The 19,697-nt window shown below is 45.7% G+C and overlaps 7 non-coding genes across 7 annotated transcripts; all 7 read right to left on the reverse strand.

Annotated features, from left to right (window-relative positions):
• Positions 1-4,708: 4,708 nt before the first annotated feature.
• On the reverse strand, positions 4,709-4,780 carry TRNAG-UCC (transfer RNA glycine (anticodon UCC)). Its single transcript has one exon. It is a non-coding gene; the product is annotated as a tRNA-Gly (tRNA).
• A 1,509-nt stretch (positions 4,781-6,289) lies between these two features.
• Positions 6,290-6,361, reverse strand: TRNAG-UCC (transfer RNA glycine (anticodon UCC)). The gene has a single exon. It is a non-coding gene; the product is annotated as a tRNA-Gly (tRNA).
• Positions 6,362-11,057: 4,696 nt separating this feature from the next.
• Positions 11,058-11,129, reverse strand: TRNAG-UCC (transfer RNA glycine (anticodon UCC)). Its single transcript has one exon. It is a non-coding gene; the product is annotated as a tRNA-Gly (tRNA).
• Positions 11,130-12,650: 1,521 nt separating this feature from the next.
• On the reverse strand, positions 12,651-12,722 carry TRNAG-UCC (transfer RNA glycine (anticodon UCC)). Its single transcript has one exon. It is a non-coding gene; the product is annotated as a tRNA-Gly (tRNA).
• Positions 12,723-14,231: 1,509 nt separating this feature from the next.
• TRNAG-UCC (transfer RNA glycine (anticodon UCC)) lies at positions 14,232-14,303 on the reverse strand. Its single transcript has one exon. It is a non-coding gene; the product is annotated as a tRNA-Gly (tRNA).
• Positions 14,304-17,416: 3,113 nt separating this feature from the next.
• Positions 17,417-17,488, reverse strand: TRNAG-UCC (transfer RNA glycine (anticodon UCC)). The gene has a single exon. It is a non-coding gene; the product is annotated as a tRNA-Gly (tRNA).
• A 1,509-nt stretch (positions 17,489-18,997) lies between these two features.
• Positions 18,998-19,069, reverse strand: TRNAG-UCC (transfer RNA glycine (anticodon UCC)). The gene has a single exon. It is a non-coding gene; the product is annotated as a tRNA-Gly (tRNA).
• Between the last annotated feature and the right edge of the window lie 628 nt (positions 19,070-19,697).

A 19,697-nucleotide genomic window follows, 5' to 3' on the forward strand; every position in this document is an offset into this window, starting at 1 on the left:
CCTCTGATGTGTGTCTTCTAGGTTCCAGATGTTACAACGCCGAGTGCAGTGGCAATCTTGCACCCGTTCCAATGGTGCATTTGGTGTGGATTCCAACATGAAAAGCAGTAGAAATTGTCTTGCAGAGGGTAAAGAACTGGGGATTGAAACCAAGGACAAAGCTGTGCAGAAGAGAAGAAATGGAAAGCAGCAGTACAAATAGTGGAAATGAGCATATGGGCAGCATCGGAAGCAAAGCAGCGAAGAGAAAGGGAGTAAATTCCATGAAATGCATAGGAGATTGATAAAAGCAGAACAAAAAGGGAAGAATGAAATTCAAAGCATGCCCCGAAAAACGTGTGAAGGTCCCACCTGTCATTTATGCTTCTAATTGGGTATCTTTACTTTCAAAGTATAGGGTTGATCCTTTGACGATCACTCTCTTGATTTACAGCAGAGACAGATAGTTGAGAAGTCTTTTCTCACATAGCTAGCACAAGCCTGCGCTTTTCCTTGCTGGCAGGGTGGAAATGACAGATTAGTCCTAGGAAGAAAAATCAAGCAATATTAGCAGAGGATGGTTTCGATCCATCGACCTCTGGGTTATGGGCCCAGCACGCTTCCGCTGCGCCACTCTGCTCCCTTGTGAAAGTGCTCTCTTTATGCAGAGGAGGAGCTTTCAGCGGAGTGGCAAGGGATTGGTGGGGCTCTCTCCTCATTTGCCTAAGCACATCGCAAGGTATGCTGGGTACAGAAAATCTTCATCTTCCCCACTCACAGTCAGTCATAACTGAAAGTGCAGACCCTCTTAGGAATTAGCCGTTTCAGGCCTTTACCAAGACAGCAGCTCTCTGTCCCTGTCCTTTCTCTGTGATCCTAGCACTAGCATACTCAGGATTTGGCTTTACCTGGGAGCCAGAGATCTACACGGTGAGGGCTTGCCCGGTGCGAGGCTTTTGATTGTTTGGGAGCGTTCGGGACGTGAGAGGACGCTGGACAGGAAACTATGCCAATTTGAAGTATCCAACCTTCCTGCTGCAGCGAGAGGCTCTTTCCGTGGAAATCTGCCACTTGGAGTCCTCTCAACTTGCCCTCTGATAAAACATTTTTCTGAGCCGCAGTTACATCCGATGGTTACAAGGTGGCACTGCATTCAGGTGAGAGCACAAGTATGCACAAAATCTTGGGGACTTTTGCCAGATTTATCGGTGGATCTTGCCTATTATTTTCAGAGGCTAGATATCGCCTAGAAATGCTTTTTAAAATAGGGTTGCTGGGGTTATAATGTCTGGTCGGGGCTCAGCCCTTTCATTGCCTGCCCACAGCAAAATATTTATTATCAGCACATGTGAGTGGTGAGTGCTTTATGGAAAATAGCATATATTGGGACAATGAATGTAGCAGATGAGGCGATCGAGATGTCTACCTACGTGTTTTTTTTTTTTTTTATATATAACGGCTGATTATTCTGTTTCTGATATTTCAGTTTTGTGACATGTTGCATTAAAATATATCCTGCTTGGAGAATATATAAATATTTGCACTGCGTTGGCCGGGAATCAAACCCGGGTCAACTGCTTGGAAGGCAGCTATGCTCACCACTATACCACCAACGCCCTCTGATGTGTGTCCTCTAGGTTCCAGATGTTACAACGCCGAGTGCAGTGGCAATCTTGCACCCGTTCCAATGGTGCATTTGGTGTGGATTCCAACATGAAAAGCAGTAGAAATTGTCTTGCAGAGGGTAAAGAACTGGGGATTGAAACCAAGGACAAAGCTGTGCAGAAGAGAAGAAATGGAAAGCAGCAGTACAAATAGTGGAAATGAGCATATGGGCAGCATCGGAAGCAAAGCAGCAAAGAGAAAGGGAGTAAATTCCATGAAATGCATAGGAGATTGATAAAAGCAGAACAAAAAGGGAAGAATGAAATTCAAAGCATGCCCCGAAAAACGTGTGAAGGTCCCACCTGTCATTTATGCTTCTAATTGGGTATCTTTACTTTCAAAGTATAGGGTTGATCCTTTGACGATCACTCTCTTGATTTACAGCAGAGACAGATAGTTGAGAAGTCTTTTCTCACATAGCTAGCACAAGCCTGCGCTTTTCCTTGCTGGCAGGGTGGAAATGACAGATTAGTCCTAGGAAGAAAAATCAAGCAATATTAGCAGAGGATGGTTTCGATCCATCGACCTCTGGGTTATGGGCCCAGCACGCTTCCGCTGCGCCACTCTGCTCCCTTGTGAAAGTGCTCTCTTTATGCAGAGGAGGAGCTTTCAGCGGAGTGGCAAGGGATTGGTGAGGCTCTCTCCTCATTTGCCTAAGCACATCGCAAGGTATGCTGGGTACAGAAAATCCTTATCTTCCCCACTCACAGTCAGTCATAACTGAAAGTGCAGACCCTCTTAGGAATTAGCCGTTTCAGGCCTTTACCAAGACAGCAGCTCTCTGTCCCTGTCCTTTCTCTGTGATCCTAGCACTAGCATACTCAGGATTTGGCTTTACCTGGGAGCCAGAGATCTACACGGTGAGGGCTTGCCCGGTGTGAGGCTTTTGAGTGTTTGGGAGCGTTCGGGACGTGAGAGGACGCTGGACAGGAAACTATGCCAATTTGAAGTATCCAACCTTCCTGCTGCAGCGAGAGGCTCTTTCCGTGGAAATCTGCCACTTGGAGTCCTCTCAACTTGCCCTCTGATAAAACATTTTTCTGAGCCGCAGTTACATCCGATGGTTACAAGGTGGCACTGCATTCAGGTGAGAGCACAAGTATGCACAAAATCTTGGGGACTTTTGCCAGATTTATCGGTGGATCTTGCCTATTATTTTCAGAGGCTAGATATCGCCTAGAAATGCTTTTTAAAATAGGGATGCTGGGGTTATAATGTCTGGTCGGGGCTCAGCCCTTTCATTGCCTGCCCCCAGCAAAATATTTATTATCAGCACATGTGAGTGGTGAGTGCTTTATGGAAAATAGCATATATTGGGACAATGAATGTAGCAGATGAGGCGATCGAGATGTCTACCTACGTGTTTTTTTTTTTTTTATATAACGGCTGATTATTCTGTTTCTGATATTTCAGTTTTGTGACATGTTGCATTAAAATATATCCTGCTTGGAGAATATATAAATATTTGCACTGCGTTGGCCGGGAATCAAACCCGGGTCAACTGCTTGGAAGGCAGCTATGCTCACCACTATACCACCAACGCCCTCTGATGTGTGTCCTCTAGGTTCCAGATGTTACAACGCCGAGTGCAGTGGCAATCTTGCACCCGTTCCAATGGTGCATTTGGTGTGGATTCCAACATGAAAAGCAGTAGAAATTGTCTTGCAGAGGGTAAAGAACTGGGGATTGAAACCAAGGACAAAGCTGTGCAGAAGAGAAGAAATGGAAAGCAGCAGTACAAATAGTGGAAATGAGCATATGGGCAGCATCGGAAGCAAAGCAGCAAAGAGAAAGGGAGTAAATTCCATGAAATGCATAGGAGATTGATAAAAGCAGAACAAAAAGGGAAGAATGAAATTCAAAGCATGCCCCGAAAAACGTGTGAAGGTCCCACCTGTCATTTATGCTTCTAATTGGGTATCTTTACTTTCAAAGTATAGGGTTGATCCTTTGACGATCACTCTCTTGATTTACAGCAGAGACAGATAGTTGAGAAGTCTTTTCTCACATAGCTAGCACAAGCCTGCGCTTTTCCTTGCTGGCAGGGTGGAAATGACAGATTAGTCCTAGGAAGAAAAATCAAGCAATATTAGCAGAGGATGGTTTCGATCCATCGACCTCTGGGTTATGGGCCCAGCACGCTTCCGCTGCGCCACTCTGCTCCCTTGTGAAAGTGCTCTCTTTATGCAGAGGAGGAGCTTTCAGCGGAGTGGCAAGGGATTGGTGAGGCTCTCTCCTCATTTGCCTAAGCACATCGCAAGGTATGCTGGGTACAGAAAATCTTCATCTTCCCCACTCACAGTCAGTCATAACTGAAAGTGCAGACCCTCTTAGGAATTAGCCGTTTCAGGCCTTTACCAAGACAGCAGCTCTCTGTCCCTGTCCTTTCTCTGTGATCCTAGCACTAGCATACTCAGGATTTGGCTTTACCTGGGAGCCAGAGATCTACACGGTGAGGGCTTGCCCGGTGTGAGGCTTTTGAGTGTTTGGGAGCGTTCGGGACGTGAGAGGACGCTGGACAGGAAACTATGCCAATTTGAAGTATCCAACCTTCCTGCTGCAGCGAGAGGCTCTTTCCGTGGAAATCTGCCACTTGGAGTCCTCTCAACTTGCCCTCTGATAAAACATTTTTCTGAGCCGCAGTTACATCCGATGGTTACAAGGTGGCACTGCATTCAGGTGAGAGCACAAGTATGCACAAAATCTTGGGGACTTTTGCCAGATTTATCGGTGGATCTTGCCTATTATTTTCAGAGGCTAGATATCGCCTAGAAATGCTTTTTAAAATAGGGATGCTGGGGTTATAATGTCTGGTCGGGGCTCAGCCCTTTCATTGCCTGCCCCCAGCAAAATATTTATTATCAGCACATGTGAGTGGTGAGTGCTTTATGGAAAATAGCATATATTGGGACAATGAATGTAGCAGATGAGGCGATCGAGATGTCTACCTACGTGTTTGTTTATTTTTTTATATAACGGCTGATTATTCTGTTTCTGATATTTCAGTTTTGTGACATGTTGCATTAAAATATATCCTGCTTGGAGAATATATAAATATTTGCACTGCGTTGGCCGGGAATCGAACCCGGGTCAACTGCTTGGAAGGCAGCTATGCTCACCACTATACCACCAACGCCCTCTGATGTGTGTCCTCTAGGTTCCAGATGTTACAACGCCGAGTGCAGTGGCAATCTTGCACCGGTTCCAATGGTGCATTTGGTGTGGATACCAACATGAAAAGCAGTAGAAATTGTCTTGCAGAGGGTAAAGAACTGGGGATTGAAACCAAGGACAAAGCTGTGCAGAAGAGAAGAAATGGAAAGCAGCAGTACAAATAGTGGAAATGAGCATATGGGCAGCATCGGAAGCAAAGCAGCGAAGAGAAAGGGAGTAAATTCCATGAAATGCATAGGAGATTGATAAAAGCAGAACAAAAAGGGAAGAATGAAATTCAAAGCATGCCCCGAAAAACGTGTGAAGGTCCCACCTGTCATTTATGCTTCTAATTGGGTATCTTTACTTTCAAAGTATAGGGTTGATCCTTTGACGATCACTCTCTTGATTTACAGCAGAGACAGATAGTTGAGAAGTCTTTTCTCACATAGCTAGCACAAGCCTCCGCTTTTCCTTGCTGGCAGGGTGGAAATGACAGATTAGTCCTAGGAAGAAAAATCAAGCAATATTAGCAGAGGATGGTTTCGATCCATCGACCTCTGGGTTATGGGCCCAGCACGCTTCCGCTGCGCCACTCTGCTCCCTTGTGAAAGTGCTCTCTTTATGCAGAGGAGGAGCTTTCAGCGGAGTGGCAAGGGATTGGAGGGGCTCTCTCCTCATTTGCCTAAGCACATCGCAAGGTATGCTGGGTACAGAAAATCTTCATCTTCCCCACTCACAGTCAGTCATAACTGAAAGTGCAGACCCTCTTAGGAATTAGCCGTTTCAGGCCTTTACCAAGACAGCAGCTCTCTGTCCCTGTCCTTTCTCTGTGATCCTAGCACTAGCATACTCAGGATTTGGCTTTACCTGGGAGCTAGAGATCTACCCGGTGAGGGGAGGCTTTTGAGCGTTTGGGAGCGTTCGGGACGTGAGAGGACGCTGGACAGGAAACTATGCCAATTTGAAGTATCCAACCTTCCTGCTGCAGCGAGAGGCTCTTTCCGTTGAAATCTGCCACTTGGAGTCCTCTCAACTTGCCCTCTGATAAAACATTTTTCTGAGCCGCAGTTACATCCGATGGTTACAAGGTGGCGCTGCATTCAGGTGAGAGCACAAGTATGCACAAAATCTTGGGGACTTTTGCCAGATTTATCGGTGGATCTTGCCTATTATTTTCAGAGGCTAGATATCGCCTAGAAATGCTTTTTAAAATAGGGTTGCTGGGGTTATAATGTCTGGTCGGGGCTCAGCCCTTTCCTTGCCTGCCCCCAGCAAAATATTTATTATCAGCACATGTGAGTGGTGAGTGCTTTATGGAAAATAGCATATATTGGGACAATGAATGTAGCAGATGAGGCGATCGAGATGTCTACCTACGTGTTTGTTTATTTTTTTATATAACGGCTGATTATTCTGTTTCTGATATTTCAGTTTTGTGACATGTTGCATTAAAATATATCCTGCTTGGAGAATATATAAATATTTGCACTGCGTTGGCCGGGAATCGAACCCGGGTCAACTGCTTGGAAGGCAGCTATGCTCACCACTATACCACCAACGCCCTCTGATGTGTGTCCTCTAGGTTCCAGATGTTACAACGCCGAGTGCAGTGGCAATCTTGCACCGGTTCCAATGGTGCATTTGGTGTGGATACCAACATGAAAAGCAGTAGAAATTGTCTTGCAGAGGGTAAAGAACTGGGGATTGAAACCAAGGACAAAGCTGTGCAGAAGAGAAGAAATGGAAAGCAGCAGTACAAATAGTGGAAATGAGCATATGGGCAGCATCGGAAGCAAAGCAGCGAAGAGAAAGGGAGTAAATTCCATGAAATGCATAGGAGATTGATAAAAGCAGAACAAAAAGGGAAGAATGAAATTCAAAGCATGCCCCGAAAAACGTGTGAAGGTCCCACCTGTCATTTATGCTTCTAATTGGGTATCTTTACTTTCAAAGTATAGGGTTGATCCTTTGACGATCACTCTCTTGATTTACAGCAGAGACAGATAGTTGAGAAGTCTTTTCTCACATAGCTAGCACAAGCCTGCGCTTTTCCTTGCTGGCAGGGTGGAAATGACAGATTAGTCCTAGGAAGAAAAAGCAAGCAATATTAGCAGAGGATGGTTTCGATCCATCGACCTCTGGGTTATGGGCCCAGCACGCTTCCGCTGCGCCACTCTGCTCCCTTGTGAAAGTGCTCTCTTTATGCAGAGGAGGAGCTTTCAGCGGAGTGGCAAGGGATTGGTGGGGCTCTCTCCTCATTTGCCTAAGCACATCGCAAGGTATGCTGGGTACAGAAAATCTTCATCTTCCCCACTCACAGTCAGTCATAACTGAAAGTGCAGACCCTCTTAGGAATTAGCCGTTTCAGGCCTTTACCAAGACAGCAGCTCTCTGTCCCTGTCCTTTCTCTGTGATCCTAGCACTAGCATACTCAGGATTTGGCTTTACCTGGGAGCCAGAGATCTACCCGGTGAGGGCTTACCCGGTGTGAGGCTTTTGAGTGTTTGGGAGCGTTCGGGACGTGAGAGGACGCTGGACAGGAAACTATGCCAATTTGAAGTATCCAACCTTCCTGCTGCAGCGAGAGGCTCTTTCCGTGGAAATCTGCCACTTGGAGTCCTCTCAACTTGCCCTCTGATAAAACATTTTTCTGAGCCGCAGTTACATCCGATGGTTACAAGGTGGCGCTGCATTCAGGTGAGAGCACAAGTATGCACAAAATCTTGGGGACTTTTGCCAGATTTATCGGTGGATCTTGCCTATTATTTTCAGAGGCTAGATATCGCCTAGAAATGCTTTTTAAAATAGGGTTGCTGGGGTTATAATGTCTGGTCGGGGCTCAGCCCTTTCATTGCCTGCCCCCAGCAAAATATTTATTATCAGCACATGTGAGTGGTGAGTGCTTTATGGAAAATAGCATATATTGGGACAATGAATGTAGCAGATGAGGCGATCGAGATGTCTACCTACGTGTTTGTTTGTTTTTTTATATAACGGCTGATTATTCTGTTTCTGATATTTCAGTTTTGTGACATGTTGCATTAAAATATATCCTGCTTGGAGAATATATAAATATTTGCACTGCGTTGGCCGGGAATCGAACACGGGTCAACTGCTTGGAAGGCAGCTATGCTCACCACTATACCACCAACGCCTTCTGATGTGTGTTCTCTAGCTTCCAGATGTTACAACGCCGAGTGCAGTGGCAATCTTGCACCGGTTCCAATGGTGCATTTGGTGTGGATACCAACATGAAAAGCAGTAGAAATTGTCTTGCAGAGGGTAAAGAACTGGGGATTGAAACCAAGGACAAACTTGTGCAGAAGAGAAGAAATGGAAAGCAGCAGTACAAATAGTGGAAATGAGCATATGGGCAGCATCGGAAGCAAAGCAGCGAAGAGAAAGGGAGTAAATTCCATGAAATGCATAGGAGATTGATAAAAGCAGAACAAAAAGGGAAGAATGAAATTCAAAGCATGCCCCGAAAAACGTGTGAAGGTCCCACCTGTCATTTATGCTTCTAATTGGGTATCTTTACTTTCAAAGTATAGGGTTGATCCTTTGACGATCACTCTCTTGATTTACAGCAGAGACAGATAGTTGAGAAGTCTTTTCTCACATAGCTAGCACAAGCCTGCGCTTTTCCTTGCTGGCAGGGTGGAAATGACAGATTAGTCCTAGGAAGAAAAATCAAGCAATATTAGCAGAGGATGGTTTCGATCCATCGACCTCTGGGTTATGGGCCCAGCACGCTTCCGCTGCGCCACTCTGCTCCCTTGTGAAAGTGCTCTCTTTATGCAGAGGAGGAGCTTTCAGCGGAGTGGCAAGGGATTGGTGGGGCTCTCTCCTCATTTGCCTAAGCACATCGCAAGGTATGCTGGGTACAGAAAATCTTCATCTTCCCCACTCACAGTCAGTCATAACTGAAAGTGCAGACCCTCTTAGGAATTAGCCGTTTCAGGCCTTTACCAAGACAGCAGCTCTCTGTCCCTGTCCTTTCTCTGTGATCCTAGCACTAGCATACTCAGGATTTGGCTTTACCTGGGAGCCAGAGATCTACCCGGTGAGGGCGAGGCTTTTGAGTGTTTGGGAGCGTTCAGGACGTGAGAGGACGCTGGACAGGAAACTATGCCAATTTGAAGTATCCAACCTTCCTGCTGCAGCGAGAGGCTCTTTCCGTGGAAATCTGCCACTTGGAGTCCTCTCAACTTGCCCTCTGATAAAACATTTTTCTGAGCCGCAGTTACATCCGATGGTTACAAGGTGGCGCTGCATTCAGGTGAGAGCACAAGTATGCACAAAATCTTGGGGACTTTTGCCAGATTTATCGGTGGATCTTGCCTATTATTTTCAGAGGCTAGATATCGCCTAGAAATGCTTTTTAAAATAGGGTTGCTGGGGTTATAATGTCTGGTCGGGGCTCAGCCCTTTCATTGTCTGCCCCCAGCAAAATATTTATTATCAGCACATGTGAGTGGTGAGTGCATTATGGAAAATAGCATATATTGGGATAATGAATGTAGCAGATGAGGCGATCGAGATGTCTACCTACGTGTTTGTTTATTTTTTTATATAACGGCTGATTATTCTGTTTCTGATATTTCAGTTTTGTGACATGTTGCATTAAAATATATCCTGCTTGGAGAATATATAAATATTTGCACTGCGTTGGCCAGGAATCGAACCCGGGTCAACTGCTTGGAAGGCAGCTATGCTCACCACTATACCACCAACGCCCTCTGATGTGTGTCCTCTAGGTTCCAGATGTTACAACGCCGAGTGCAGTGGCAATCTTGCACCGGTTCCAATGGTGCATTTGGTGTGGATACCAACATGAAAAGCAGTAGAAATTGTCTTGCAGAGGGTAAAGAACTGGGGATTGAAACCAAGGACAAAGCTGTGCAGAAGAGAAGAAATGGAAAGCAGCAGTACAAATAGTGGAAATGAGCATATGGGCAGCATCGGAAGCAAAGCAGCGAAGAGAAAGGGAGTAAATTCCATGAAATGCATAGGAGATTGATAAAAGCAGAACAAAAAGGGAAGAATGAAATTCAAAGCATGCCCCGAAAAACGTGTGAAGGTCCCATCTGTCATTTATGCTTCTAATTGGGTATCTTTACTTTCAAAGTATAGGGTTGATCCTTTGACGATCACTCTCTTGATTTACAGCAGAGACAGATAGTTGAGAAGTCTTTTCTCACATAGCTAGCACAAGCCTGCGCTTTTCCTTGCTGGCAGGGTGGAAATGACAGATTAGTCCTAGGATGAAAAATCAAGCAATATTAGCAGAGGATGGTTTCGATCCATCGACCTCTGGGTTATGGGCCCAGCACGCTTCCGCTGCGCCACTCTGCTCCCTTGTGAAAGTGCTCTCTTTATGCAGAGGAGGAGCTTTCAGCGGAGTGGCAAGGGATTGGTGGGGCTCTCTCCTCATTTGCCTAAGCACATCGCAAGGTATGCTGGGTACAGAAAATCTTCATCTTCCCCACTCACAGTCAGTCATAACTGAAAGTGCAGACCCTCTTAGGAATTAGCCGTTTCAGGCCTTTACCAAGACAGCAGCTCTCTGTCCCTGTCCTTTCTCTGTGATCCTAGCACTAGCATACTCAGGATTTGGCTTTACCTGGGAGCCAGAGATCTACCCGGTGAGGGCTTGCCCGGTGTGAGGCTTTTGAGCGTTTGGGAGCGTTCGGGACGTGAGAGGACGCTGGACAGGAAACTATGCCAATTTAAAGTATCCAACCTTCCTGCTGCAGTGAGAGGCTCTTTCCGTGGAAATCTGCCACTTGGAGTCCTCTCAACTTGCCCTCTGATAAAACATTTTTCTGAGCCGCAGTTACATCCGATGGTTACAAGGTGGCACTGCATTCAGGTGAGAGCACAAGTATGCACAAAATCTTGGGGACTTTTGCCAGATTTATCGGTGGATCTTGCCTATTATTTTCAGAGGCTAGATATCGCCTAGAAATGCTTTTTAAAATAGGGTTGCTGGGGTTATAATGTCTGGTCGGGGCTCAGCCCTTTCATTGCCTGCCCCCAGCAAAATATTTATTATCAGCACATGTGAGTGGTGAGTGCTTTATGGAAAATAGCATATATTGGGACAATGAATGTAGCAGATGAGGCGATCGAGATGTCTACCTACGTGTTTGTTTATTTTTTTATATAACGGCTGATTATTCTGTTTCTGATATTTCAGTTTTGTGACATGTTGCATTAAAATATATCCTGCTTGGAGAATATATAAATATTTGCACTGCGTTGGCCGGGAATCGATCCCGGGTCAACTGCTTGGAAGGCAGCTATGCTCACCACTATACCACCAACGCCCTCTGATGTGTGTCCTCTAGGTTCCAGATGTTACAACGCCGAGTGCAGTGGCAATCTTGCACCGGTTCCAATGGTGCATTTGGTGTGGATACCAACATGAAAAGCAGTAGAAATTGTCTTGCAGAGGGTAAAGAACTGGGGATTGAAACCAAGGACAAAGCTGTGCAGAAGAGAAGAAATGGAAAGCAGCAGTACAAATAGTGGAAATGAGCATATGGGCAGCATCGGAAGCAAAGCAGCGAAGAGAAAGGGAGTAAATTCCATGAAATGCATAGGAGATTGATAAAAGCAGAACAAAAAGGGAAGAATGAAATTCAAAGCATGCCCCGAAAAACGTGTGAAGGTCCCACCTGTCATTTATGCTTCTAATTGGGTATCTTTACTTTCAAAGTATAGGGTTGATCCTTTGACGATCACTCTCTTGATTTACAGCAGAGACAGATAGTTGAGAAGTCTTTTCTCACATAGCTAGCACAAGCCTCCGCTTTTCCTTGCTGGCAGGGTGGAAATGACAGATTAGTCCTAGGAAGAAAAATCAAGCAATATTAGCAGAGGATGGTTTCGATCCATCGACCTCTGGGTTATGGGCCCAGCACGCTTCCGCTGCGCCACTCTGCTCCCTTGTGAAAGTGCTATCTTTATGCAGAGGAGGAGCTTTCAGCGGAGTGGCAAGGGATTGGAGGGGCTCTCTCCTCATTTGCCTAAGCACATCGCAAGGTATGCTGGGTACAGAAAATCTTCATCTTCCCCACTCACAGTCAGTCATAACTGAAAGTGCAGACCCTCTTAGGAATTAGCCGTTTCAGGCCTTTACCAAGACAGCAGCTCTCTGTCCCTGTCCTTTCTCTGTGATCCTAGCACTAGCATACTCAGGATTTGGCTTTACCTGGGAGCCAGAGATCTACACGGTGAGGGCTTGCCCGGTGCGAGGCTTTTGAGTGTTTGGGAGCGTTCGGGACGTGAGAGGACGCTGGACAGGAAACTATGCCAATTTGAAGTATCCAACCTTCCTGCTGCAGCGAGAGGCTCTTTCCGTGGAAATCTGCCACTTGGAGTCCTCTCAACTTGCCCTCTGATAAAACATTTTTCTGAGCCGCAGTTACATCCGATGGTTACAAGGTGGCACTGCATTCAGGTGAGAGCACAAGTATGCACAAAATCTTGGGGACTTTTGCCAGATTTATCGGTGGATCTTGCCTATTATTTTCAGAGGCTAGATATCGCCTAGAAATGCTTTTTAAAATAGGGTTGCTGGGGTTATAATGTCTGGTCGGGGCTCAGCCCTTTCATTGCCTGCCCCCAGCAAAATATTTATTATCAGCACATGTGAGTGGTGAGTGCTTTATGGAAAATAGCATATATTGGGACAATGAATGTAGCAGATGAGGCGATCGAGATGTCTACCTACGTGTTTGTTTATTTTTTTATATAACGGCTGATTATTCTGTTTCTGATATTTCAGTTTTGTGGCATGTTGCATTAAAATATATCCTGCTTGGAGAATATATAAATATTTGCACTGCGTTGGCCGGGAATCGAACCCGGATCAACTGCTTGGAAGGCAGCTATGCTCACCACTATACCACCAACGCCCTCTGATGTGTGTCCTCTAGGTTCCAGATGTTACAACGCCGAGTGCAGTGGCAATCTTGCACCGGTTCCAATGGTGCATTTGGTGTGGATACCAACATGAAAAGCAGTAGAAATTGTCTTGCAGAGGGTAAAGAACTGGGGATTGAAACCAAGGACAAAGCTGTGCAGAAGAGAAGAAATAGAAAGCAGCAGTACAAATAGTGGAAATGAGCATATGGGCAGCATCGGAAGCAAAGCAGCGAAGAGAAAGGGAGTAAATTCCATGAAATGCATAGGAGATTGATAAAAGCAGAACAAAAAGGGAAGAATGAAATTCAAAGCATGCCCCGAAAAACGTGTGAAGGTCCCACCTGTCATTTATGCTTCTAATTGGGTATCTTTACTTTCAAAGTATAGGGTTGATCCTTTGACGATCACTCTCTTGATTTACAGCAGAGACAGATAGTTGAGAAGTCTTTTCTCACATAGCTAGCACAAGCCTGCGCTTTTCCTTGCTGGCAGGGTGGAAATGACAGATTAGTCCTAGGAAGAAAAATCAAGCAATATTAGCAGAGGATGGTTTCGATCCATCGACCTCTGGGTTATGGGCCCAGCACACTTCCGCTGCGCCACTCTGCTCCCTTGTGAAAGTGCTCTCTTTATGCAGAGGAGGAGCTTTCAGCCGAGTGGCAAGGGATTGGAGGGGCTCTCTCCTCATTTGCCTAAGCACATCGCAAGGTATGCTGGGTACAGAAAATCTTCATCTTCCCCACTCACAGTCAGTCATAACTGAAAGTGCAGACCCTCTTAGGAATTAGCCGTTTCAGGCCTTTACCAAGACAGCAGCTCTCTGTCCCTGTCCTTTCTCTGTGATCCTAGCACTAGCATACTCAGGATTTGGCTTTACCTGGGAGCTAGAGATCTACCCGGTGAGGGGAGGCTTTTGAGCGTTTGGGAGCGTTCGGGACGTGAGAGGACGCTGGACAGGAAACTATGCCAATTTGAAGTATCCAACCTTCCTGCTGCAGCGAGAGGCTCTTTCCGTGGAAATCTGCCACTTGGAGTCCTCTCAACTTGCCCTCTGATAAAACATTTTTCTGAGCCGCAGTTACATCCGATGGTTACAAGGTGGCGCTGCATTCAGGTGAGAGCACAAGTATGCACAAAATCTTGGGGACTTTTGCCAGATTTATCGGTGGATCTTGCCTATTATTTTCAGAGGCTAGATATCGCCTAGAAATGCTTTTTAAAATAGGGTTGCTGGGGTTATAATGTCTGGTCGGGGCTCAGCCCTTTCCTTGCCTGCCCCCAGCAAAATATTTATTATCAGCACATGTGAGTGGTGAGTGCTTTATGGAAAATAGCATATATTGGGACAATGAATGTAGCAGATGAGGCGATCGAGATGTCTACCTACGTGTTTGTTTATTTTTTTATATAACGGCTGATTATTCTGTTTCTGATATTTCAGTTTTGTGACATGTTGCATTAAAATATATCCTGCTTGGAGAATATATAAATATTTGCACTGCGTTGGCCAGGAATCGAACCTGGGTCAACTGCTTGGAAGGCAGCTATGCTCACCACTATACCACCAACGCCCTCTGATGTGTGTCCTCTAGGTTCCAGATGTTACAACGCCGAGTGCAGTGGCAATCTTGCACCGGTTCCAATGGTGCATTTGGTGTGGATACCAACATGAAAAGCAGTAGAAATTGTCTTGCAGAGGGTAAAGAACTGGGGATTGAAACCAAGGACAAAGCTGTGCAGAAGAGAAGAAATGGAAAGCAGCAGTACAAATAGTGGAAATGAGCATATGGGCAGCATCGGAAGCAAAGCAGCGAAGAGAAAGGGAGTAAATTCCATGAAATGCATAGGAGATTGATAAAAGCAGAACAAAAAGGGAAGAATGAAATTCAAAGCATGCCCCGAAAAACGTGTGAAGGTCCCACCTGTCATTTATGCTTCTAATTGGGTATCTTTACTTTCAAAGTATAGGGTTGATCCTTTGACGATCACTCTCTTGATTTACAGCAGAGACAGATAGTTGAGAAGTCTTTTCTCACATAGCTAGCACAAGCCTGCGCTTTTCCTTGCTGGCAGGGTGGAAATGACAGATTAGTCCTAGGAAGAAAAATCAAGCAATATTAGCAGAGGATGGTTTCGATCCATCGACCTCTGGGTTATGGGCCCAGCACGCTTCCGCTGCGCCACTCTGCTCCCTTGTGAAAGTGCTGTCTTTATGCAGAGGAGGAGCTTTCAGCGGAGTGGCAAGGGATTGGTGGGGCTCTCTCCTCATTTGCCTAAGCACATCGCAAGGTATGCTGGGTACAGAAAATCTTCATCTTTCCCACTCACAGTCAGTCATAACTGAAAGTGCAGACCCTCTTAGGAATTAGCCGTTTCAGGCCTTTACCAAGACAGCAGCTCTCTGTCCCTGTCCTTTCTCTGTGATCCTAGCACTAGCATACTCAGGATTTGGCTTTACCTGGGAGCCAGAGATCTACCCGGTGAGGGCTTGCCCGGTGTGAGGCTTTTGAGCGTTTGGGAGCGTTCGGGACGTGAGAGGACGCTGGACAGGAAACTATGCCAATTTAAAGTATCCAACCTTCCTGCTGCAGTGAGAGGCTCTTTCCGTGGAAATCTGCCACTTGGAGTCCTCTCAACTTGCCCTCTGATAAAACATTTTTCTGAGCCGCAGTTACATCCGATGGTTACAAGGTGGCGCTGCATTCAGGTGAGAGCACAAGTATGCACAAAATCTTGGGGACTTTTGCCAGATTTATCGGTGGATCTTGCCTATTATTTTCAGAGGCTAGATATCGCCTAGAAATGCTTTTTAAAATAGGGATGCTGGGGTTATAATGTCTGGTCGGGGCTCAGCCCTTTCATTGCCTGCCCCCAGCAAAATATTTATTATCAGCACATGTGAGTGGTGAGTGCTTTATGGAAAATAGCATATATTGGGACAATGAATGTAGCAGATGAGGCGATCGAGATGTCTACCTACGTGTTTTTTTTTTTTATATATAACGGCTGATTATTCTGTTTCTGATATTTCAGTTTTGTGACATGTTGCATTAAAATATATCCTGCTTGGAGAATATATAAATATTTGCACTGCGTTGGCCGGGAATCAAACCCGGGTCAACTGCTTGGAAGGCAGCTATGCTCACCACTATACCACCAACGCCCTCTGATGTGTGTCCTCTAGGTTCCAGATGTTACAACGCCGAGTGCAGTGGCAATCTTGCACCCGTTCCAATGGTGCATTTGGTGTGGATTCCAACATGAAAAGCAGTAGAAATTGTCTTGCAGAGGGTAAAGAACTGGGGATTGAAACCAAGGACAAAGCTGTGCAGAAGAGAAGAAATGGAAAGCAGCAGTACAAATAGTGGAAATGAGCATATGGGCAGCATCGGAAGCAAAGCAGCGAAGAGAAAGGGAGTAAATTCCATGAAATGCATAGGAGATTGATAAAAGCAGAACAAAAAGGGAAGAATGAAATTCAAAGCATGCCCCGAAAAACGTGTGAAGGTCCCACCTGTCATTTATGCTTCTAATTGGGTATCTTTACTTTCAAAGTATAGGGTTGATCCTTTGACGATCACTCTCTTGATTTACAGCAGAGACAGATAGTTGAGAAGTCTTTTCTCACATAGCTAGCACAAGCCTGCGCTTTTCCTTGCTGGCAGGGTGGAAATGACAGATTAGTCCTAGGAAGAAAAATCAAGCAATATTAGCAGAGGATGGTTTCGATCCATCGACCTCTGGGTTATGGGCCCAGCACGCTTCCGCTGCGCCACTCTGCTCCCTTGTGAAAGTGCTCTCTTTATGCAGAGGAGGAGCTTTCAGCGGAGTGGCAAGGGATTGGTGAGGCTCTCTCCTCATTTGCCTAAGCACATCGCAAGGTATGCTGGGTACAGAAAATCTTCATCTTCCCCACTCACAGTCAGTCATAACTGAAAGTGCAGACCCTCTTAGGAATTAGCCGTTTCAGGCCTTTACCAAGACAGCAGCTCTCTGTCCCTGTCCTTTCTCTGTGATCCTAGCACTAGCATACTCAGGATTTGGCTTTACCTGGGAGCCAGAGATCTACCCGGTGAGGGCTTACCCGGTGTGAGGCTTTTGAGTGTTTGGGAGCGTTCGGGACGTGAGAGGACGCTGGACAGGAAACTATGCCAATTTGAAGTATCCAACCTTCCTGCTGCAGCGAGAGGCTCTTTCCGTGGAAATCTGCCACTTGGAGTCCTCTCAACTTGCCCTCTGATAAAACATTTTTCTGAGCCGCAGTTACATCCGATGGTTACAAGGTGGCACTGCATTCAGGTGAGAGCACAAGTATGCACAAAATCTTGGGGACTTTTGCCAGATTTATCGGTGGATCTTGCCTATTATTTTCAGAGGCTAGATATCGCCTAGAAATGCTTTTTAAAATAGGGTTGCTGGGGTTATAATGTCTGGTCGGGGCTCAGCCCTTTCATTGCCTGCCCCCAGCAAAATATTTATTATCAGCACATGTGAGTGGTGAGTGCTTTATGGAAAATAGCATATATTGGGACAATGAATGTAGCAGATGAGGCGATCGAGATGTCTACCTACGTGTTTGTTTATTTTTTTATATAACGGCTGATTATTCTGTTTCTGATATTTCAGTTTTGTGGCATGTTGCATTAAAATATATCCTGCTTGGAGAATATATAAATATTTGCACTGCGTTGGCCGGGAATCGAACCCGGATCAACTGCTTGGAAGGCAGCTATGCTCACCACTATACCACCAACGCCCTCTGATGTGTGTCCTCTAGGTTCCAGATGTTACAACGCCGAGTGCAGTGGCAATCTTGCACCGGTTCCAATGGTGCATTTGGTGTGGATACCAACATGAAAAGCAGTAGAAATTGTCTTGCAGAGGGTAAAGAACTGGGGATTGAAACCAAGGACAAAGCTGTGCAGAAGAGAAGAAATGGAAAGCAGCAGTACAAATAGTGGAAATGAGCATATGGGCAGCATCGGAAGCAAAGCAGCGAAGAGAAAGGGAGTAAATTCCATGAAATGCATAGGAGATTGATAAAAGCAGAACAAAAAGGGAAGAATGAAATTCAAAGCATGCCCCGAAAAACGTGTGAAGGTCCCACCTGTCATTTATGCTTCTAATTGGGTATCTTTACTTTCAAAGTATAGGGTTGATCCTTTGACGATCACTCTCTTGATTTACAGCAGAGACAGATAGTTGAGAAGTCTTTTCTCACATAGCTAGCACAAGCCTGCGCTTTTCCTTGCTGGCAGGGTGGAAATGACAGATTAGTCCTAGGAAGAAAAATCAAGCAATATTAGCAGAGGATGGTTTCGATCCATCGACCTCTGGGTTATGGGCCCAGCACACTTCCGCTGCGCCACTCTGCTCCCTTGTGAAAGTGCTCTCTTTATGCAGAGGAGGAGCTTTCAGCCGAGTGGCAAGGGATTGGAGGGGCTCTCTCCTCATTTGCCTAAGCACATCGCAAGGTATGCTGGGTACAGAAAATCTTCATCTTCCCCACTCACAGTCAGTCATAACTGAAAGTGCAGACCCTCTTAGGAATTAGCCGTTTCAGGCCTTTACCAAGACAGCAGCTCTCTGTCCCTGTCCTTTCTCTGTGATCCTAGCACTAGCATACTCAGGATTTGGCTTTACCTGGGAGCTAGAGATCTACCCGGTGAGGGGAGGCTTTTGAGCGTTTGGGAGCGTTCGGGACGTGAGAGGACGCTGGACAGGAAACTATGCCAATTTGAAGTATCCAACCTTCCTGCTGCAGCGAGAGGCTCTTTCCGTGGAAATCTGCCACTTGGAGTCCTCTCAACTTGCCCTCTGATAAAACATTTTTCTGAGCCGCAGTTACATCCGATGGTTACAAGGTGGCGCTGCATTCAGGTGAGAGCACAAGTATGCACAAAATCTTGGGGACTTTTGCCAGATTTATCGGTGGATCTTGCCTATTATTTTCAGAGGCTAGATATCGCCTAGAAATGCTTTTTAAAATAGGGTTGCTGGGGTTATAATGTCTGGTCGGGGCTCAGCCCTTTCCTTGCCTGCCCCCAGCAAAATATTTATTATCAGCACATGTGAGTGGTGAGTGCTTTATGGAAAATAGCATATATTGGGACAATGAATGTAGCAGATGAGGCGATCGAGATGTCTACCTACGTGTTTGTTTATTTTTTTATATAACGGCTGATTATTCTGTTTCTGATATTTCAGTTTTGTGACATGTTGCATTAAAATATATCCTGCTTGGAGAATATATAAATATTTGCACTGCGTTGGCCAGGAATCGAACCTGGGTCAACTGCTTGGAAGGCAGCTATGCTCACCACTATACCACCAACGCCCTCTGATGTGTGTCCTCTAGGTTCCAGATGTTACAACGCCGAGTGCAGTGGCAATCTTGCACCGGTTCCAATGGTGCATTTGGTGTGGATACCAACATGAAAAGCAGTAGAAATTGTCTTGCAGAGGGTAAAGAACTGGGGATTGAAACCAAGGACAAAGCTGTGCAGAAGAGAAGAAATGGAAAGCAGCAGTACAAATAGTGGAAATGAGCATATGGGCAGCATCGGAAGCAAAGCAGCGAAGAGAAAGGGAGTAAATTCCATGAAATGCATAGGAGATTGATAAAAGCAGAACAAAAAGGGAAGAATGAAATTCAAAGCATGCCCCGAAAAACGTGTGAAGGTCCCACCTGTCATTTATGCTTCTAATTGGGTATCTTTACTTTCAAAGTATAGGGTTGATCCTTTGACGATCACTCTCTTGATTTACAGCAGAGACAGATAGTTGAGAAGTCTTTTCTCACATAGCTAGCACAAGCCTGCGCTTTTCCTTGCTGGCAGGGTGGAAATGACAGATTAGTCCTAGGAAGAAAAATCAAGCAATATTAGCAGAGGATGGTTTCGATCCATCGACCTCTGGGTTATGGGCCCAGCACGCTTCCGCTGCGCCACTCTGCTCCCTTGTGA

This window comes from Triturus cristatus, chromosome 11 (genome assembly GCF_964204655.1).
Source record: "Triturus cristatus chromosome 11, aTriCri1.1, whole genome shotgun sequence".
Classification (NCBI taxonomy): Eukaryota; Metazoa; Chordata; class Amphibia; order Caudata; family Salamandridae; genus Triturus; species Triturus cristatus.